We start from the raw sequence: 13,470 nt of genomic DNA on the forward strand, positions 1-13,470 counted from the left end.
AACAGCCCACATGAACAAATACTACAGTTTACTATAGAATACTATTGTACTTACTGTAGAATTCTGTAGCAAACTGTAGTATACTAAAGAATACTATAGTATACGCTGTAGTATACCTCAATCCTCTGTAGTACTTACTATAGAATGTTGTAGTATACTGTATAACACTATAGTAAATGCTACAGTGTACTATATAGAACAAAAACACTACAGTAAATACTATAGTATATACTACATTATCTAATGTGGATATACCCTGCCCATTCCCCTCTCTATATTCCAATTTGTGCCACCCATAAGTGAGAAACCGACATGCCAAGTATAGACCATATATTGTGCTCCCTACAGGATATTAAAAAAAGAGCAGAAGCTCTGACGTGTCCATTCAGACCGCAGTCCTACCTATCCTAAATGCTCTTTGAATATTTTGCCCAGTAGGTTTCCTCAAGGACAAGGTTCTCACTGCTATGTCAAAGATAATACAAGAAAAAAACTACAGTAAATACTACAATATACTACAGTCTGCAAAAACACTACAGTAATTACTATAGTATATAGTTACTACAGTTATTTTTCCCATACTACACTATTTATACTACACTTTTTCCATTCACTCGCTACGTTGTGTCCTGTCCCAACAGATTATATATTTTTTATGACTCTTTTCGGTGGAAATCCCCACGGGATTCTCAGAGGAGATTGTTTCCTGAAACAGGAGTCTGGAATGCAGCAACAAGTCTGGGCTCCCATTGGAATGTACACCTACCCCCATTGATATGCACACGCAGACACAAGCGTGCATGTACATGTACACACACATATACACACACGTGACAGGTGGACACAAATGCATGTGTAGGAACACACATACACATAAACACACACACACAGAGGATCTACATACATCCATAATGTGTTTACTTTCATATTTCTATTTGGTAAATTGCACATTTGCATATTCCTCTTTGTCTGCGACTTTATCTGTCTGTGAGTGTGAAATTGCAAAAGCATCGTGTAAAATTGCATACACAAAAAATAGAACTGGGTCAAATGTAAAAACAACTCCAGCAGAGAGCTTGACATAAGATGAGTGTGTTCACATGAGCAGATACAAGACACCCACCTCCCCGCCACGCTAACCCCCTAAACACCTCTCCTTCCACATGTATTTACACAACAGTTCCAGTGGGAATACACAGGTAGCCATAATGCTCAAACATTTTTTACAGCAACATTGTTCAGGGCCCAGCCTCATACTTCTCATGATCATAAATACATCAGACGTGTTGATGTTCTAGGGGAACTAAGCCACAGACAGATAGCAGCAAAGAGACACCAGTTAAGAAAGAAACCGGTCACGTCACCCTAACCTCCCACAGTGGTCTACCCCTAATCTTACCATGCTCCATATATCACAATATGCTTTACTGTGGGATGAGGTCCCTTTGCCGTAATGCACCCTGCTTTGTATTGTTCTTCCCACTGGATGTTTCCCTCAGAGCCCCTGGGGCATGCTGGGAATAGAAATTAAGTAGCTGAGCTGCCCATAATTCTCAGGCATCCTGACTCAACAAGAGGTCTACTGCACTTCAACCGTTCCAGAAAGAGATTCTCAAGAGTGGAGACTGAGCGAGTAAAAGTCAGCGAAGCAGAGAGAGAGAGAGAGAGAAAGCCATAGGACTGATTTTTTCACGCCCTGGTCTGTTTCACCTGTCTTTGTGCTTGTCTCCACCCTCCTCCAAGTGTTGCCCATCTTCCCCATTATCCCCTGTGTATTTATATCTGTGTTCTCTGTTTGTCTGTGGCCAGTTCGTTTTGTTTCGTCAGGCCTACCAGCGGTTTTCCCTCTGCTCCTGTCTCTCGTTTTGTTCCTGTTTCCTAGTTTTCCCAGTGTTGACCTTTCTGCCTGCACTGTCCCTGAGCCTGCCTGTCGTCTTGTACCTTTGCCCCACTACTCTGGATTACCGACCTCTGCCTGACCTGACCCCGCCTGCTGTTCCTGTGTCTTACACCCTCTCTGGATTATAGACCCCTGCCTGCCTGCCTTGACCTGTCGTTTGCCTGCCTCTGTTGTAATAAACATTATTACTTTGACAGTCTGCATTTGCGTCTTACCTTAAACATGATAGACTTGGGTGAAACAGGGCAAGGAAGATAAATTAGTATAAGAAAGATTAAAAAGATAGACTACTGGGTCAAATCAAATCAAATCAAATTTTATTTTTCACATACACATGGTTAGCAGATGTTAATGCAAGTGTAGCAAAATGCTTGTGCTTCTAGTTCCGACCATGCAGTAATATCTAACAAGTAATCTAACCTAAAAATTTCACAACAACTACCTTATACACACATAAACATTATATAAAGTGGTATTGTTTAAAGTGGTGATACATGTATTACATACATTTTTCCATTATTAAAGTGGCTAGAGTTGAGTCAGTATGTTGGCAGCAGCCACTCAATGTTAGTGATGGCTGTTTAACAGTCTGATGGCCTTGAGATAGAAGCTGTTTTTCAGTCTCTCGGTCCCCACTTTGATGCACCTGTATTGACCTCGCCTTCTGGATGATAGTGGGGTGAACAGGCAGTGGCTCGGGTGGTTGTTGTCCTTGATGATCTTGTTGGCCTTCCTGTGACATCGGGTGGTGTAGGTGTCCTGGAGGGCAGGTAGTTTGCCCCCGGTTATGCGTTGCGCAGACCTCACTATCCTCTGGAGAGCCTTACGGTTGTGGGCGAAGCAGTTGCCGTACCAGGCGGTGATAGAGCCCGACAGGATGCTTTCAATTGTGCATCTGTAAAAGTTTGTGAGTGTTTTTGGTGACAAGCCGAATATCTTCAGCCTCCTGAGGTTGAAGAAACGCTGCTGCCCATTCTTCACCACGCTGTCTGTGCGGGTGGACCATTTCAGTTTGTTCCGTGATGTGTACGCCGAGGAACTTAAAACTTTCCACCTTCTCCACTACTGTCCCGACGATGTGGATAGGGGGATGCTCCCTCTGCTGTTTCCTGAAGTCCACGATCATCTCCTTTGTTTTGTTGACATTGAGTGTGAGGTTATTTTCCTGACACCACACTCCGAGGGCCCTCACCTCCTCCCTGTAGGCCGTCTCGTCGTTGTTGGTAGTCAAGCCTACCACTGTAGTGTCGTCTGCAAACTTCGGGAAAGTAGTATTCCTGGTCGTAATGTTGGTTGTACTCTTTAACTGTCTTATATTATACAGATTTAACATTTGTAAAACTTTTGAGCCCTCTTTTTTTTGGCGTGGGTAAATTGAAAAGGACCGACAATGTGCATGTGCACCCTGGACCTATAGCACCATGTCTGGCTGTCTGGCTGCCTCCTCATCTGTCACAATTATTCTTTCTACTCTATTATTTTATTCTTCACAACCAATATACATCACTTTATCTTTTTAATCAATGGCACAAACACATATACAGATACTCAGACACAAAGGGCAAAGTTTTTAAAGAGAAACCGTTAACAGATTTCATTAGCGCTCTTGGATACTAGTACTGTAATCTACATTGGTTTAGCTAATTAGTGTCAGTAAGGGCACAACTGATCAGTGGGCAACAGAGGTGCTTTACTGTCAAGACACTTGGGAGTAGTTAACAAGATACAGTATACTGTCTGGTCTGGGTGACACTTGAAAACCATTGCCACAGTGGCCCTTGTACAATCATCATGTGAGATAGAATAAGCTATTATAAACTATTTGGGAGATGTCATTTGACATTTGAAAGAGGGCAGACATCTGCATCCAGACTGAAAGAAGCAACACTGCAATACCAAACCTCAGCAATTTCCCAACCAGTGACTTTCCACTTTAATAATTACTCAGGCAAATCAGGGGCAGAGTTACACCACACAGACAGGACGGAATGGAAAATGCCGTCTGTAATCTCTTTCACACTCTTACTCTCTCCCTGGGAGGTGTGTGTGTGTGTGTGTGTGTGTGTGTGTGTGTGTGTGTGTGTGTGTGTGTGTGTGTGTGTGTGTGTGTGTGTGTGTGTGTGTGTGTGTGTGTGTGTGTGTGTGTGTGTGTGTGTGTGTGTGTGTGTGTGTGTGTGTGTGTGTGTGTGTGCGTGCGCCCTTGAAGCTGGTAGACATTAACCTCATAGCGAGACAGCGCCAGCCTGACATATGAAGGGTAAAAGTTGAACATGTGTGACCGTCCTCCCAGACATGTTTACCAGGACGCCCTCAAAATATGGTGTTGGAACTGACCCTGTATATACAGTACCTTCAGAAAGTATTCATAACAAGTGACTTATTCCACATTTTTTTGTGTTACAACCTGTTTTTAAAATTTATGAAATTAAGATTTTTTTTCTCACCTCTAACCTACACAAAATACCCCATAACAACAAAGTGAAAACATTTTATTTTAGACACAGAAATGTTGAATTAACGAAAGTGTTCATACCCCTGAGTCAATACATGTTAGAAACAATTTTGGCAGCGTCTTAACCTTTATTTAACTAGGCAAGTCAGTCTTTCCAGGTTTTCCTCTAGGATTTTGCTTGAAAATATGGATAGTGGTACTCAGTAATGTGTTGTATTGGATTTGCCCCAAACATAACACTTTGCATTCAGGACAAAAAGTGATTTTCTTTGCCACAGTTTTTGCAGTATTCACTTTCCTGCCTTGTTGCAAACAGGATGTATGTTTTGTAATATTTTTATTCTGTACAGGCTTCCTTCTTTTCACTGAGTATTGTGGAGTAACTACAATGTTGTTGATCCTTCCTCAGTTTTCTCCTATCACAGACAAAACACTCTGCAACTGTTTTAAAGTTACCATTGCCCTCATGGTGAAATCTCTGAGCTGTTTCCTTCCTCCCCAGCAACTGAGTTAGGAAGGTTGCCTGTATCTTTGTAGTAATTAGGTGTATTGATACACCATCCAAAGTGTAATTAATAACTTCACCATACTCAAAGGGATATTCAATGTGTTATTTCTTTTTTTAAACTAATTTAACAATAGGTTCCCTTCTTTGCGAGGCATTGGAAAACCTTCCTGGTCTTTGTATTTGAATCTGTGTTTGAAATTCACTGCTCGACTGAGGGACCTACAGATAATTATATGTGAGGTACAGAGATGAGGTTGTCATTCAAAAATCATGTTAAAACCCCCTAGAGTGTATTGATGCACCAGTGCATCAATCTAAGTAACATAATAAAAAAATCCCATTTAAAATCCATCAGTGTAAGATAGAGATACAGTGCCTTGCAAAAGTATTCACCCCCTTGGCATTTTTCCTATTTTGTTATATTACAACGTGTAATTGAAATTGATTTTTATTTCGATTTCACGTAATGGATATACAAAAGATAGTCCAAATTGGTAGTCCAAAAAATTACTGAATTACTGTATAGTCCAAATAATTACTGAAAAGTGGTGATGTATGAAGCCACTAAATAGCCACTTTGCTATGAAGCCACTAAATAAGATCTGGTGAAACCAATTACCTTCAGAAGTCACATAATAAGTTAAATAAAGTCCACTTGTATGCAATCTAAGTGTAACATGATTTGTCACATGATCTCAGTATATATACACCTGTTTTGAAAGGCCCCAGAGTCTGCAACACGACTAAGCAAGGGGCACCACCAAGAAAGCGGCACTATGAAGACCAAGGAGGTCAGGGACAAAGTTGTGGAGAAGTACAGATCAGGGTTGGGTTACAAAAAAATATCAGAAACTTTGAACATCCCACAGAGCACCATTAAACCATTATTAAAAAATGGAAAGAATATGGCACCACAACAAACCTGCCAAGAGAGGGCAAGGAGGGCATTATTCAGAGGCAACAAAGAGACCAAAGATAGCTGCAAAGCTCCACAGCAGGGATTTGAGTATCTGTCTAAAATTGAGCTTTTTGGCCATCAAGGAAAATGCTATGTCTGGCGCATACCCAACACCTCTCATCACCCCCCCCCCCCCGAGAACACCATCCCCACAGAGGATGGTGGGGGCAGCATCATGCTGTGGGAATGTTTTTCATCGGCAGGGACTGGGAAACTGGTCAAAATTGAAGGAATGATGTATGGATCTAAATACAGGGAAATTCTTGAGGGAAACCTGTTTCAGTCTTCCAGAGATTTGAGACTGGGACGGAGGTTCACCTTCCAGCAGGACAATGACTCTAAGCATACTGCTAAAGCAACACTCGAGTGGTTTAAGGGGAAACATATAAATGTCTTGGAATGGCCTAGTCAAAGCCCAGACCTCAATCCAATTGAGAATCTGTGGTATGACTTAAAGATTGCTGTACACTAGCAGAACTCATCCAACTTGAAGGAGCTGGAGCAGACATACCCCAAGAGACTTGCAGCTGTAATTGCTGCAAAAGGTGTCTCTACAAAGTATTAGGCTTTGGGGGGGTGAATAGTTATGCACGCTCAAGTTTTCAGTTTTTTTTGTCTTATTTCCTGTTTGTTTCACAATAAAAAATATTTTGCATCTTCAAAGTGGTAGGCATGTTGTGTAAATCAAATGATACAACCCCCCCAAAAAACCTATTTTAATTCCAGGTTGTAAGGCAACAAAATAGGAAAAATGCCAAGAGGGCTGAATACTTTCACAAAACACTTTATCTGCATTGGATGTCTCTCTTTGGATGTCGCACTACCGCATATGCATTGAAAGGTGGCAGTGTTATGCTGGTGAATGAGGACCCAAAAGCGACTTAATAGAAACAGAGTCTTTATTCCAGTCTTAAACAAAAAACGATACTCCTGGATATTATCTTAGGAAAATCCAAAACAGGAAAACTGAAATCCTCTCGTCAGTAGAGAGGAACGACTGGAGACGCGACCACAGACTGCAGGTCGCTTCGGGAAGGCACAGGCCGTAGCTGACATAGACACCTGCTCACACGCAGCATCTGAAGAAGGCAAAAACACGACAGGGCGGAACAAGGACACAGAACAGCAAACATCAAATAAGGATCCGACAAGGACAGAAGCGGAAAACAGAGGGAGAAATAGGGACTCTAATCAGAGGGCAAAATAGGGGACAGGTGTGAAAGAGTAAATGAGGTAGTTAGGAGAATGAGGAACAGCTGGGAGCAGGAACGGAACGATAGAGAGAGAGAGAGCGAGAGAGGGAGAGAGGGAGGGGGAGAGAGAAGGATAGAAAAAGGGAAAGAACCTAATAAGACCAGCAGAGGGAAACGAATAGAAGGGAAGCACAGGGACAAGACATGATAATCAATGACAAAACATGACAGTACCCCCCCACTCACCAAGCGCCTCCTGGCGCACTCGAGGAGGAACCCTGGCGGCAACGGAGGAAATCATCAATCAACGAACGGTCCAGCACGTCCCGAGATGGAACCCAACTCCTCTCCTCAGGACCGTAACCCTCCCAATCCACTAAGTACTGGTGACCACGTCCCCGAGAACGCATGTCCATGATCTTCCGTACCTTGTAAATAGGTGCGCCCTCGACAAGGACGGGGGGGGGGGAGGGAAGACGAACGGGGGCGCGAAGAAAAGGCTTGACACAGGAGACATGGAAGACAGGGTGGACGCGACGAAGATGTCGCGGAAGAAGCAGTCGCACAGCGACAGGATTGACGACCTGAGAGACACGGAACGGACCAATGAACCGCGGAGTCAACTTGCGAGAAGCTGTCGTAAGGGGAAGGTTACGAGTGGAAAGCCACACTCTCTGACCGCGACAATACCTAGGACTCTTAATCCTACGTTTATTGGCGGCTCTCACAGTCTGCGCCCTGTAACGGCAAAGTGCAGACCTGACCCTCCTCCAGGTGCGCTCACAACGTTGGACAAAAGCCTGAGCGGAGGGAACGCTGGACTCGGCGAGCTGGGACGAGAACAGAGGAGGCTGGTACCCAAGACTACTCTGAAACGGAGATAGCCCGGTAGCAGACGAAGGAAGCGAGTTGTGAGCGTATTCTGCCCAGGGGAGCTGTTCTGCCCAAGACGCAGGGTTTCGAAAAGAAAGGCTGCGTAATATGCGACCAATCGACTGATTGGCCCTTTCTGCTTGACCGTTAGACTGGGGATGAAACCCGGAAGAGAGACTGACGGAAGCACCAATCAAACGACAGAACTCCCTCCAAAACTGTGACGTGAATTGCGGGCCTCTGTCTGAAACGGCGTCTAACGGGAGGCCATGAATTCTGAACACATTCTCAATGATGATTTGTGCCGTCTCCTTAGCGGAAGGAAGCTTAGCGAGGGGAATGAAATGTGCCGCCTTAGAGAACCTATCGACAACCGTAAGAATCACAGTCTTCCCCGCAGACGAAGGCAGACCGGTAATAAAGTCTAAGGCGATGTGAGACCATGGTCGAGAAGGAATGGGAAGCGGTCTGAGACGACCGGCAGGAGGAGAGTTACCTGACTTAGTCTGCGCGCAGTCCGAACAAGCAGCCACGAAACGGCGCGTGTCACGCTCCTGAGTAGGCCACCAAAACCGCTGGCGAATAGAAGCAAGCGTACCCCGAACGCCGGGGTGGCCAGCTAACTTGGCAGAGTGAGCCCACTGAAGAACAGCCAGACGAGTAGAGACAGGAACGAACAGAAGGTTACTAGGACAAGCGCGCGGCGACGCAGTGTGAGTGAGTGCTTGCTTTACCTGTCTCTCAATTCCCCAGACAGTCAACCCGACAACACGCCATTCAGGGAGAATCCCCTCGGGGTCGGTAGAAGCCACAGAAGAACTAAAGAGACGGGATAAGGCATCAGGCTTGGTGTTCTTATTTCCCGGGCGATAAGAAATCACGAACTCGAAACGAGCGAAAAACAACGCCCAACGAGCTTGACGTGCATTAAGTCGTTTGGCAGAACGGATGTACTCAAGGTTCTTATGGTCAGTCCAAACGACAAAAGGGACGGTCGCCCCCTCCAACCACTGTCGCCATTCGCCTATGGCTAAGCGGATGGCGAGCAGTTCGCGGTTACCCACATCATAGTTGCGTTCCGATGGCGACAGGCGATGAGAAAAATAAGCGCAAGGATGGACCTTATCGTCAGAATGGAAGCGCTGGGACAGAATGGCTCCCACGCCCACCTCTGAAGCGTCAACCTCGACAATGAATTGTTTAGTGACGTCAGGAGTAACAAGGATAGGAGCGGATGTAAAACGCTTCTTGAGGAGATCAAAAGCTCCCTGGGCGGAACCGGAGCACTTAAAGCACGTCTTGACAGAAGTCAGAGCTGTGAGAGGGGCAGCCACTTGACCGAAATTACGAATGAAACGCCGATAGAAATTAGCGAAACCGAGAAAGCGCTGCAACTCGACACGTGACTTAGGAACGGGCCAATCGCTGACAGCCTGGACCTTAGCGGGATCCATCTGAATGCCTTCAGCGGAAATAACAGAACCGAGAAATGTGACAGAGGAGACATGAAAGGCGCACTTCTCAGCCTTCACGTAGAGACAATTCTCTAAAAGGCGCTGGAGTACACGTCGAACGTGCTGAACATGAATCTCGAGTGACGGTGAAAAAATCAGGATATCGTCAAGGTAAACGAAAACAAAGATGTTCAGCATGTCTCTCAGTACATCATTAACTAATGCCTGAAAGACAGCTGGAGCATTAGCGAGACCGAACGGCAGAACCCGGTATTCAAAATGCCCTAACGGAGTGTTAAACGCCGTCTTCCACTCGTCCCCCTCTCTGATGCGCACGAGATGGTAAGCGGTACGAAGGTCCAACTTAGTAAAGAACCTGGCTCCCTGCAGAATCTCGAAGGCTGACGACATAAGGGGAAGCGGATAACGATTCTTAACCGTTATGTCATTCAGCCCTCGATAATCCACGCAGGGGCGCAGAGTACCGTCCTTCTTCTTAACAAAAAAAAACCCCGCTCCGGCGGGAGAGGAAGAAGGCACCACGGTACCGGCGTCGAGAGAAACAGACAGATAATCCTCGAGAGCCTTACGTTCGGGAGCCGACAGAGAGTATAGTCTACCCCGAGGGGGAGTGGTCCCCGGAAGGAGATCAATACAACAATCATACGACCGGTGAGGAGGAAGAGAGTTGGCTCTGGACCGACTGAAGACCGTGCGCAGATCATGATATTCCTCCGGCACTCCTGTCAAATCACCAGGTTCCTCCTGAGAAGAGGGGACAGAAGAAACAGGAGGGATAGCAGACATTAAACACTTCACATGACAAGAAACGTTCCAGGATAGGATAGAATTACTAGACCAATTAATAGAAGGATTATGACATACTAGCCAGGGATGACCCAAAACAACAGGTGTAAAAGGTGAACGAAAAATCAAAAAGGAAATGGTCTCACTGTGGTTACCAGATACTGTGAGGGTTAAAGGTAGTGTCTCACATCTGATACTGGGGAGAAGACTACCATCTAAGGCGAACATGGGCGTGGGCTTCCCTAACTGTCTGAGAGGAATGTCATGTTTCCGAGCCCATGCTTCGTCCATAAAACAACCCTCAGCCCCAGAGTCTATCAAGGCACTGCAGGAAGCAGCCGAACCGGTCCAGCGTAGATGGACCGACAAGGTAGTACAGGATCTTGATGGAGAGACCTGAGTAGTAGCGCTCACCAGTAGCCCTCCGCTTACTGATGAGCTCTGGCTTTTACTGGACATGACATGACAAAATGTCCAGCAGAACCGCAATAGAGGCAAAGGCGGTTGGTGATTCTCCGTTCCCTCTCCTTAGTCGAGATGCGAATACCTCCCAGCTGCATGGGCTCAGTCTCTGAGCCGGTGGGAGGAGATGGTTGAGATGCGGAGAGGGGAACACCGTTAACGCGAGCTCTCTTCCACGAGCTCGGTGACGAAGATCTACCCGTCGTTCTATGCGGATGGCGAGTGCAATCAAAGAGTCCACGCTGGAAGGAACCTCCCGGGAGAGAATCTCATCCTTAACCTCAGCGTGGAGTCCCTCCAGAAAACGAGCGAGCAACGCCGGCTCGTTCCAGTCACTGGAGGCAGCAAGAGTGCGAAACTCTATAGAGTAATCCGTTATGGATCGATCACCTTGACATAGGGAAGCCAGGGCCCTGGAAGCCTCCTTCCCAAAAACTGAACGATCAAAAACCCGTATCATCTCCTCTTTAAAGTTCTGATAATCGTTAGAACACTCAGCCCTTGCCTCCCAGATAGCTGTGCCCCACTCCCGAGCCCGACCAGTAAGGAGTGATATGACGTAAGCGATCCGAGCTCTCTCTCTTGAGTATGTGTTGGGCTGGAGAGAGAACACAATATCACACTGGGTGAGAAAGGAGCGACACTCAGTGGGCTGCCCAGAGTAACATGGTGGGTTATTAACCCTAGGTTCCGGAGACTCGGAAGACCAGGAAGTAGCTGGTGGCACGAGACGAAGACTCTGAAACTGTCCTGAAAGGTCGGAGACCTGAGCGGCCAGGGTCTCAACGGCATGACGAGCAGCAGACAATTCCTGCTCGTGTCTGCCGAGCATTGCTCCCTGGAACTCGACGGCAGTGTTGCGAGAATCCGTAGTCGCTGGGTCCATTCTTGGTCGGATCCTTCTGTTATGCTGGTGAATGAGGACCCAAAAGCGACTTAATAGAAACAGAGTCTTTATTCCAGTCTTAAACAAAAAACGATACTCCTGGATATTATCTTAGGAAAATCCAAAACAGGAAAACTGAAATCCTCTCGTCAGTAGAGAGGAACGACTGGAGACGCGACCACAGACTGCAGGTCGCTTCGGGAAGGCACAGGCCGTAGCTGACATAGACACCTGCTCACACGCAGCATCTGAAGAAGGCAAAAACACGACAGGGCGGAACAAGGACACAGAACAGCAAACATCAAATAAGGATCCGACAAGGACAGAAGCGGAAAACAGAGGGAGAAATAGGGACTCTAATCAGAGGGCAAAATAGGGGACAGGTGTGAAAGAGTAAATGAGGTAGTTAGGAGAATGAGGAACAGCTGGGAGCAGGAACGGAACGATAGAGAGAGAGAGAGCGAGAGAGGGAGAGAGGGAGGGGGAGAGAGAGGGATAGAAAAAGGGAAAGAACCTAATAAGACCAGCAGAGGGAAACGAATAGAAGGGAAGCACAGGGACAAGACATGATAATCAATGACAAAACATGACAGGCAGATCTAGAGCGGTGTTTGTCAGACTATGCAACATCTTCTCATCGAAAATGTCTGTAGCGTCTGAACGGTTTGACCTACAAAATATTATGGGAATCTTATGAACACAATGGTAGTTTTTATTTTACTCTACGACTCCCACAAGTGTGAGGGGACTGGTCTGAATGTAACTGCAAGTAGCAGTTAATTTTTTCTGTGGAAGTATGAACACACAGACACGCTTACGAAGCTCTCCCTTACCCTCAATTTGGCAGATCGGACCATAATTATATCCTCCTGATTCTTGTTTACAAGCAAAAACTAAAACTGGAAGTACCACTGACTCGCTCAATACGGAAGTGGTCCGATGACACGGATGCTAGGCTACAGGAATGTTTTGCTAGCAAAGACTGGAATATATTCTGGGATTCATCCAATGACTTCAACCACCTCAGTCCCCACAGTGACCGTACGTACATATCCCAACCAGAAGCGATGGATTACAGGCAACATCCGCACCGCGCTAAAGGCTAGAGCTGCCACTTTCAAGGTGCGGGACACTAATCCGGACAATTATAAGATATCCCGCTATGCACTTAGATGACCGATCAAACAGGCAAACCGTCAAAACTAAGATTACATCCTACTACACCGGCTCTGATACTCGTCGGATGTGGCAGGGCTTGCAAACTATTACGGACTACAAAGGGAAACGCAGCCGCGAGATGCCCAGTGATGCGAGTCTTCCAGAGGGTTGAAATACCTTTTATGCTTGCTTCAAGGAGCTCTGAAGCATGCATGAGAGCACCAGCTATTCCGGACAACTGTGTGATCACTCTCCCCATAGCCGATGTGAGCTAGACCTTTAAACAGGTCAACATTCACAAGGCCGTGGAGCCAGACGGATTACCAGGACGTGTACTCAGAGTATGTGCGGACCAACTGGCAAGTGTCTTCACTGACATTTTCAACCTCTTCCTGACTGAGTCTGTAATACCAACATGTTTCAAGTAGACCACTATAGTCCCTGTGCCCAAGAAAGCGAAGGTAACCTCCCTAAATGACTACCGCCCTGTAGCAGTCAAGTTGATAGCCATGAAGTGCTTTGAATGGCTGGTCATGGCTCACATCAACACCATCATCGCAGAAACACTAGACCGAATCCAATTCGCATACCGCCCAAACAGATCCACAGATGACGCAATCTCAATCGCACTCCACACTGCCCTTTCCCACCTGGACAAAAGGAACACCTATGTGAGAATGCTGTTCCTTGACTACAGCGCAGCGTTCAACACCATAGTGCCCACGAAGCTCATCACTAAGCTAAGGACCCTGGGACTAAACACCTCCCTCTGCAACTGGATCCTGGACTTCCTGACGGACCGCCCCCAGGTGGTGAGGG

Source organism: Salvelinus alpinus, chromosome 4, assembly GCF_045679555.1.
Source record: "Salvelinus alpinus chromosome 4, SLU_Salpinus.1, whole genome shotgun sequence".
In the NCBI taxonomy this organism is placed as follows: Eukaryota; Metazoa; Chordata; class Actinopteri; order Salmoniformes; family Salmonidae; genus Salvelinus; species Salvelinus alpinus.